The sequence below is a fragment of the Anser anser genome (assembly GCF_964211835.1).
Source record: "Anser anser genome assembly, chromosome: Z".
Lineage (NCBI taxonomy): Eukaryota > Metazoa > Chordata > Aves > Anseriformes > Anatidae > Anser > Anser anser.
The window spans coordinates 61,113,484-61,123,390 of NC_139723.1; the positions used below are offsets into that span (position 1 = coordinate 61,113,484).

Sequence of the window (9,907 nt, forward strand, 5' to 3'; positions counted from 1 at the left end):
GTTTAGAGCTAAAGGGCATGAAATATCAACTTCTTTCCTTTAACTTGAAGATTTCAAAGGAAAAGTTACTGCAGTGACACCAAGGTTGTAAATATCCCAGCATGAACTTTCCTAGAGAGGTTAAAACATGTAGGGGAGTGTTCCTTCCAGAAAGTAACATGGCATTTGTGTCTCCCTGATGGGACACAGATAAGTGCTCTTGTAGAGTTGTAATCACAGTGAGATTGGGATGTGAAGATCTACCTAGTGCCTATCTTTTTCCAAAAATCAGCTAGCCACACAGGGCCAGGATTGATTAACGTTTATGTATGTGTGCAGGAAAAAGTGAACACAGAAAGGGCTTTGTTCTTGCACGTATATCCATAGCATTTGCCACAAATGAAGCTTTGGTATCTCCAAAGTCTGAGCACTGCTGGTCTTTGGTATTATCTAAAATCAAGAAGGAAAAAAAAAAAGAAAAAAAAAGCCAAAAAAACCATATCCCAGACTTTTTTACATGGACTGTAGGATGTGGTTAGTGGAAAGGGCACCATCTAAAGGATAGTTCAGGACCTGATTTAATTCTGCATTAGTAATGTCATTTCTCAATCCTATGGGAGTGCTACAGATCCTGTGCAAGCTCCCATTTCTATGTAGGGATATGCCTTAAGGGAGGACACCAGGTTTTCATCAAAGGAATCCATATTTGGATACAGTTATTCTGCTGAAGCCTATATAAATAACGTTCTAACTATTAAGTAGTATTAATAATGTACCTGGAAATTTTAGCTTTTAATTACCACTTTGAATATTCATATGGGTGCCCATGGGGAAGCTGCTGAACATCCAGCAGCTCACATGGAATGAATGATGTGATCTGATTTGTGCTGTGAAAACAATTGCAACCTCACACCTGCAGTACCATCTGGAAAGGACACAAGGACCAAGTACTGGGGCTCTTCCATTTTGTGTCAGTATTTGAAGAAGTTCAGAAAGGTCATCTTCCTTGTGGAGCTGGAAGTGACAATATGGCCCTCCACGGTCAAGGGATAGAGTCATGAAGAGCAGCAGCTTCTAAGTTGCAGTGGCATTTCACCATCCATAAGGTCAGGTGACTGATACTATTTAAAAAACAATTTAAAGGTCAGCAATGCCATGGTAATGTGAGCTTTAGGTACATGGAGAAGTGAGACATGGGTGTGTTTTCCTTTGTTCTATTAATAAACACCAAATGGCTTTGAATTAAACATTTCCTCATACCATGCAGCAATGCCGGGAAGAAGCGATGTTGCTGGCCAACCTTAAACATCAAAGTGAAGGTGTCATAGCTTTAATTGCCAGGTAAAACAGACAGCTGGTGATGAGATGTTGCCTACTTTGAAGATAACAGTGAAAATCATAGCTTTTTTTGTTAAGTCAACACCCTCCACCTTACCTCCTCATGACTCTGGTTGAGGTGGCAAAAGGGATAGGCAGGAGCCTTCTGCTCTGACAGCTACATCTGAACAGAGCCCTCTCTTCCTCCCCTCGAAGATAAGGAAGATGCAGCACTGTAAGTGTTGGAACAACAAGGAGGAAAATTCAGCTTTCCTGCCTCTGGTGTTGGGTTGCTGTAAAGAAATAAGCTATTTGTTTCCCCAAAGAGAAGAAACACCATGTAATTTTATGTTTTATGACAGAAAGCTGTTCAGTACTTTCTTCTGAGCACAGAGCTTAACTGAGAGACAACTTTGATCAATTAAACCTAGAGGGAGAGATTTAAAAACAGCTGAAGAAAGCCAACCAATCTATATGAAATTTTTAGAAGAAACAACTAGTGATAGTGAGTTATTAACATCACTGGCAGGATTAGCTATTGATTACAAGAGAATTAACTACTGACACAAAGTCAGTTAACCATGGAAAGCCCATGCTGCTTATTTACTTCAGATTTAACCTACATCCAAAAAATGCAATCAAAATTCCTTCTACTATTTAGGTATTTGATTTTACCCTTCTGCTAGACTATTATGACTAGCAGGTAAATACTGCAGGTTCCAAACAGGCTCACACACATCTGAACTACCATAATCCCCAAGGTGGGCACGTTTCAAAGATTAGAAGAAATTATCTTCAAAGGATAAACAAGGAAAATCACTGTCTAGAGGCACTGAACAGCACTTTTGATGAAATAGTATTTTGCTCCTCAAGACTGCTTTGAAAAACAACCCTTTATTTTTTAGATTCTAGTTATATTTTAGAAAACAATTTGAAATGGAGGTCATAGATTTATGTTTTCTGCCACAGTTTGTTCCATAGCATCCTGCACTTCTGCTGCAGTGTTATTAGAGTCAATTACTGTACAGAAATTTTGTCTGGACAACATTTTCTAGTTGCAAACAGATTCCATTAACGATCTGATGCAGTTCTTGTGAAGACAGGGTCAACATCTGCGTTAATAACAGTTCCACTGGAGTGTCTTATATTTTGTTCTTCTGCTGCATTCTGCAAGCAGTCGAGAAGTACCTTTTTACACTGAGATAGTAGAGCTACCTCTATCTATTTTAGAAACAGCTCCTGTAGGTAACATATAGGTAGTTTGGAAAATATTATCTGGTCTTCACCTTGCAGAAACCCTCAGATCTCACATGCAGGCTTCTCACATATTAATGCCTTCCACAAACTCTGGTGAAGAGGTAAGATTACAATTGTGTGTAGTTAATTTACTTGCAAAGTCTGCAGCAGAGACAAATCTGTATCAGAGCCTGAAATGAGTGTTGTAAGTGATCACAGTGTATTAGACTGTGCTGGGAAATTTAAACAAAAGTTTTCTAAAATGAAAAATGCGTATTTATTTTGTTTTTTACTTTCCATTACAAATTTGTAATGATTTGTTAATTCTGTTTATTTTAACTGCTGGCTGAGTCCTTGAGACTGAAATACTCTCTGCAAGCCTGCAACAGTGAAAGCAGCAGCCCAAGCCTAAATCCTGACAATGTCCAGTAGTTTGCATGATTTATATTAGCTATGTGGCATTTACAGCAAACGTAAGAAGACAAGACTTGCTTCACGGTAACTTAAAACTGCCATTGATTTACAGTGGATCTGTATGATCAGACCAAAGGTTGTTGAATAGAAAGTTATGCTATAACTCATATTGAAACAAGCCAGGTATTAATGTTTCAGAAAAGATTATATAAATGGAAAAGGAAAAGGTATATAAATGTAACGACCATGTAATTATGGCTTTTGCCAGACTGAGGTGTCCTAAAAGAGTATCTTCAGCGGTACTTCATCTCTACTCACTTACTGGATTATTCTACCTGAAACTGAATGAAACGGAAGGTAATAGAAAACAAAAACAAAACAATCAAAACCAAACCAAAACAATAAAACAATTAAGTAGTTCTTTTTAGAAAGTAGCACTGCCTAAAAATCTTGCTTTGTCTGGTGATACCAACGTACCTGAAAGTGATAATGTGTGGTTGTCACCTCCAAACAGAAGCTTCAGTTTTCAGTTTTGGTGAAATGCATCTTATGGTCTCTTATGCAAGGTTGGGCCCTGGAGAATTACACGACTGCTATACCTGATGGCAGTCCTCTGGGGGCTCTTTTACAATTAGATACATTTTCAAATGAACCCAAGCAAAGAAATAAGGCAATTTGCTGATCTGCTGCAATGCCTTTCTTGAAATAAATGGAACAGATGCCACCTTAGGGTCTGAGTTTTATTAATTGCTTTATAAAGCACGCTTTTCTTTTTAAAATACACTCTCTGCATTGGCCTGCTGACCCTGGGAATTCAAACCTTATTATTCCAGTTTAAACACTTGCCAGTGCTGAGACGGTTAACAAAGCTAAAGCCTCTCCCAGCTGAACACCAGATTCCCTGGGGAATCCAATCAGGCTACTTTATTCTGGTCTTTTAAAAAGCCAGGTCAAGTAGTTTGAATTGTAATGATCTCCATGTGAATTCTGGTTTTGATAGCAATTGCTGATATCCTCTTAACTTCTAGACAGACATACTAATCGCATTTATTCTTTCATATGCAGTGCAGTGCTGCTGCTTCTGATAAACTCTTACTCATGCTCAAACTGGGTAAACCAAATACATGTGATATCCAGGAGCTCTGCTAGTTCAGTGGAACTGATGCCTAGTCTCCTGCAACGTTACTAGAACCTTCAAGACTTGTGACTGGACAGTTGGTTAAAAGGTGTTGCCTACATCCAGGAAGCTGCAGTTTGGAAAAACCCAGAAAGAGCTCTTTAGCCATTTCAGCTGCAATTTCCAATTTCCCTAGCGTGCTGTGATGAGCAATGTCACAGAAGGATCTCAGTACAGTTATAGCAAACCTAGAGGGCTTCTCAACAGTCTGTAGCAGTGAGAGGCATAAGGGCTTTGCTCTCTTCCTTTTTATTTATTTATTTATTTATTTATTTATTTATTTATTTATTTATTTATTTATTATTGGATTATTTTTCATATCATTCCATCCTTCCCTTTCAGCCAGCCAGCCAAGTAATAGAGGATGAGTAGTGAGTGGGCATTCAGAGTGTGACAATGTTTTCACTCCCCAGATCAAACTCAAGCCTCAAAAACACTTGCAATTTATGTAAGTCGCTATGGTCATGTTTGTTCCCAGAAAGGTTAAATTTTGTTCACTTTAAAAAAAATTATCTAGCTGTCTGTTACAATATTTCCTTTGGCAGTAGTCACCATAGTAACGTTGTGCTAGCCAGGCAACTAATCATCTGCAAACAATGGGAATTGGTGCCTTTCTTTACTCAAGAAATTCTGCAAATTAACTATAATTCCAGAAATATTTTAAAGGGTAAAAATACATATATGTTTCTCTTTTTCCTGTTCAATGAGTTTGCACTTTGCCCAAATAATTTCTGGAAGAACTATTCTGTTATCTCTTCAAAGAAACATTTTCACTAGGCCTGCTGGGCTGATTTTCACCCCAGTTCTTTCAAAACAATGTCAATAAATATCTGCCTCAAATTAAGTAGTTGCTTACATGCTTTACTGAACCAGGTCCTGAACAAGACTGATCATGGTTAAAGATCCACTGGAGGAAAAGGGCAGGTGTGAAACTCTCAGGTAGACATTGTAGAAGTGTGATCCATAAGCTGGAGAACAGCTATGCATCTGAAAGAAGCCACTCCTCACCAGAAACTGGCATGTGAAGAGTAATGTATTGGTCCTTACTATACTGGGTACATTACTGTTTCTGGGATATTTGCTATACTCACCTGCTAGGAAGGAATGATCCAGAGCACTCACATATTGCTCTAAACAGCTGTGCCCAGTTGCGTGCAAAGTTTTGCTAGGCACTACCTTGCTGGTAATGAAATGCCTCATTTGAAGAACAGTGCTACCATTTTCCACAGTGTTCTGGAGAAAAAGTCTAGCCAAGGACATAGAGATGTACCCTGAGACCACTGAGAGTGTTGATAATAAATTCATCTAGGAATGTATATGCTGAATGTTTTTCTAACCCGTGGTGCTGCGATACCTTACTTGGAGTGAATTCAGTGTAATTCAAGAAATGTGGAGACAGAGGGCAAAATATATTTTAGCACTCTCTTGTTTCATTTATAGTGATCTCATGGATGTTTAATGTGCTGAAGGACCAAGAAAGCAAAAATCCTATACAGAAGCATATCTTGAAAGGCTTTCTAAGACCGAGTCAATGTCTGTTAAATATCATTCCTGCTGCCAGGATACATTGGCACTGGCACAGGAAGGACCCAAACACTACATTCCTTCTACCCAGTGCAGTGCAGATGTAACTCACCTCTTCTTTGATGGTCTGTAGGCATTGTCTGATGTCTGGTCATTTCTTTAGCCAACATATATGATGCTGTACCTCCCCTTGCAGCCCTGGCCCTGGCAGACCATACACTTCAAAAGACGTCCCTGATTCACTGTAATACATGACCCAAATATAGACAAGGTCATAATCTCATCTTTTCAACTGGGGCCTTTACATGCTCTGTATGCCCCATTTCCACCCACCAAAGGTCTGCAGCTCAGGATTCAGGGGTAGGAGGAGTGCAGTGCATCCTGCCAGCCATCTGTGGTACAAGCTGCGCCTTGTCTCTGCCAGGGTTTTACACAAGAGTTTTACTTATGCCACTGTTAAAAAATGAGAGAGAGAATTTAATAGTCCCCTGTCTTTTTACTGGTGTACAAATGAATTTTGTCTTCTATGTTAGTCAGTATGGGAGCAGCAGAGTAGTCTGGACACTCATTTTAGCAGTCATGGATTTCTGCCCTGAAGACTTTGTTCAAATTAAGGCAACTTATTTCTCACCCAGCCGTCTGTGCTGAATAACAGCAGCAGATGGAGAGAAGAAAATCTGGATTTTTCTGCTTTCAAGGAACCACAAAAGCTAATGAGGTAATGTTAATTGTTCTGTGGCTGTAGCTGAAAGAGGTCCCTGCACAGCAAGTATGTTGCTTCCTCTTTCTCTTGAGTGTGAAGAGAACAGACTATGAAAGAAATGCAGCTGAGTCGTTATGTTAGGGGGTGATAAATCCGATATTCTTGTGCAAAAGTATATACCAGACTACAAGGTTAAGGAACAATTACCTTTACACCTTTCTATTAGGATAGGTTATACCACCATAAGTGTTGCTAGAATTAAGAAAATAGCTCACATGCATACATATATAAGTATATATGTGCGTGTATATATATACATATATATATATATACATTTCAGATGGCCTTAGTATATTTTAGGTATTTAAAAAGTAATTAATACATCTTCTCAGAGCATAAGTGGCATAAAGTCTTAATCCTCTGCCAACACTTCACTTGCAGCAATTTGTCTGTGAGGTGCAGTATTCCAGCCAAACACAGCAGTGAATGTTATTTCAGTGATTAAAAACTTCATTTCCATAACCATTTTGGTGTTCTTGCTTTTTACTGTGCACACGTGAGAGGCAGACCTTTACCTTCTCCAAGGATCAGACAAAACGTACGATATGGTGAATAATTAAGACTGATGGGTATGGGTAAAGTATTTTCCTTCTACATTCCGTCATTTTCTGATCTCTTTGGAGGCATGGAGCTTTATAATGGATGAAGCTTTCACCATTAATAAGCGTTTTCTCAGTTGTTTCCTAAAAAGCCATTCATTAGATTAACAAAACAACAGTTACCAGCTAATAAAGGTCCTCTCAGCTCAACTTGAGAGAAGGACAGGCTAATGCCCCCGGGCAAAATGCCATTGAAACCGTAATGTCAGAGCCGGTCACAAAGACTTTGACCTGTAATTGTGTCCAGAGAGTTCAAAAGCGTGAGAGTTTCCACGAGAGGAGCAGGGGAGCAGGTCTGCCGGCGCATTCAGCGCCTGCAATTAGGCTTTCAAAAGAGCGAGCAAGCACCCACCAGCTCCCGTGGAAAGCATCCCTCCAGCTGGGTCAGGATTTCACCTTCATGAGCTGAAGGTGAATTTTGGAGGCCCGAGGCTCCTGAGCCATTCTCACGTGCGCCTGCGGTGCCTCCCCGCCTTTCCCCCCGCGCTGCTCCCCAGGGGATGCGGGGAAAGCAAATTAGGGATGGGAAAAGAGTTAGCTCCTTCCTGCCTGCATGCAGCCGCAAAGAATAATGGCCCAGTATGTTTCGGGTTTCCTCAGTGCTGAAGGGTATACGGCATTTCTTATCATCTGGGGATTTAAGCCCCGGGGGTTAAGGCTAACGGTTCCCATGGAACAAGCACTGAATTTGCATCCAAAATTCAAACTAAATTGAACATTAGAAATGTTTTAGCATATATTACGCTAATGATCCTGAAGTCCTCCACTGTATACAATACGTTTCATCTTGAAAATCCAGTCAATTTCAACATAAAACGTGGCATTGCAGCAATGCTACAGCAGATTTTAGGGAAAGAAAACAAAACAAAACAAAACAAAACAAACAAACAAACAACAAAAACAAACAAAACAGGCTTGAACACAAGGGCAGAAGGAAAGATGAGAGAAACTGGTGCTCAATTACAGCTCAGCCGGAAGACTTCCACTTGCACTGCAGGTACCAAACAACATGACTTGAAGTAAAAGTTTAGTGCTGCTTTTTGTGAAAGCTGACATATCCAAAAGCTGTCTTAGCCCCATGCAGAGATAATGGTCCAATATAAACTTCAAGAAGAGAGAGACACCTATCAAACTACTTCCTGCAGTAATAAACCTAATCCAACTGGGTCTGTATTCTACCACTGTTCCGTAAATGTTACTTATTTTGCTAAGCCTCTATCCCCGTATCCATCATGTGAAATTACAATTGATATAGTTACATTAAACTTCACTTCTCATGTTTGTATTTTCTTTACCTGCTGGCTAGATGGACTCCTACTTCTCCCGTTGAAGAAGTGAGTTGTTAAAACTCCACATTTTCTTCTTCTGCAATTTGCAGCACTGAGTAAAGATCTGCTGAGTGGTTTCTTACATTGTGCTGCTTGCTGTCTCCCATCTTACTATGGATAAACCTGGCCTCCCACCAGCCAGCTCTGGACGGGATACATTCTTGTGCCACTGCTGTGTGTGGTAGGCAGGGCTGCAGCAATTACAGCTCATCACAGTGGTGGACTGCTAGAAGATGAAGCATTACAAATACAAATCATAGTTCATGTGGTTTTCCATCTGTAATGTTTCCAAATCATGCCATGGAAAATGTCACTGTTCCCTCTTAGACTGCAAGATACTGCACAAAGACCACAGGCAGCCACCTTCTCTCATAGTCTCTCAAGATTTTGGACAGTATGGTGTCTGTTCTTTGTTCCCAGGTTTGTTAGCAATGTGTCTCGGTAGCTACAGCTGGGTATTTAGCATTATGATCTACAGTTTAGCAATCTACTAAGAACATGGATAAGAAGGGAAGATGTGTGCATTAATATTAAAAATTACAGCATTTCTGAGTGCTTCACAGAATTGCAACAAGGATTGGCATTTAACCAGGCGCTCTCTAGTTTGTATGAAAATCCTTTTTTGACTGTGAATTTTGGAGGAACAAAATGCTACATCTTGGTCATGATGTGCGCTAAAAAACAAAGGCATAAAAAAGGAGAAGTCTTATATTTTCCAAATCTGTACTGGGAAGTGATAAATGTGGACATGCTCCAGCATGCTGCAGCACAGTGCATATGCAGAAGTCCTGACAATGAAAAGCTTGCATAAAACTTAGAATGTTCTAAGTGCAGAACCAAACTTGGATGCATATTTCATTTTCTCCCTAGATTCTTGCCACTCTGAAATGCTCTGGAAGTTTTTACCTCAATCCTCTGCCCTACTGGTCCATGCTTCTAATACACACACAAACAACTTTCATAGGATTTGTCAGCAATGAAAACAGAGCATATTTTATGTGGTGTGCCAGATGGTGCTTGTGAAGACTGGACTCACAGGAGGTTCCTAATTAAACTTGCAACCTGGGGATGAGAAACGGCAGGCACAGTCTGGTAGGTGCCCAGAGAGTGGACACACTGGCAGGCTGCCTAATGACCTTTCTGAGCGTACCCTCACACCCATCCTCAGGGAACTCATAATGACAAGAGGCAGTTAATTTAAAGCTAATTGAGAAATCTCTTTCCAGCCCTCACACAATAAAGCAAGGTGCCAGACCTCAGCTGGCATTTGCACCCCAGCAGGAAGAAAATGGCCAGAATGGGGCTGCAAAAGCTGCCACCTCGTTCTCACTCCAGGCAGACAAAGCAACCGAACCCTTGAACCTCTGTATTTCGGCAGTACCTCAGCCCATAAATAAGAACTGACGAGTGTGTGTGTGTGTCTTTTTTTTTTTTTTGGGGGGGGGTGGGGGGAGGGAGGGGTGTGTATGTACTTGCAGCTAGGAATAGAGATGAATCCTGTATCTCCAAGAAGGCTGTTTCTTTAGCAGTAAGCTTCTAGCTTTTATATAGCAGTCAAGGACTACGTTTC

At 40.4% G+C, this 9,907-nt stretch overlaps 1 long non-coding RNA gene across 7 annotated transcripts in view; it reads right to left on the bottom strand.

Moving 5' to 3' along the window:
• Window positions 1–8,645, bottom strand: part of LOC310889322 — a 33,892-nt gene extending 25,247 nt beyond the window's left edge. For 2 of the 7 annotated variants that reach the window (XR_014576517.1, XR_014576518.1), the window contains exons 1-2: window positions 8,305–8,645; window positions 1,415–1,529 (exon numbers count right to left, since the gene is read on the bottom strand). This is a non-coding gene — a long non-coding RNA (uncharacterized lncRNA). Of the gene's footprint in view, window positions 1–1,414; window positions 1,530–5,759; window positions 5,890–5,980; window positions 6,101–8,304 lie in introns of all 7 variants that reach the window. The other 5 variants (XR_014576515.1, XR_014576516.1, XR_014576521.1 and 2 more) reach the window with 4 other exon arrangements.
• Window positions 8,646–9,907: the final 1,262 nt, after the last annotated feature.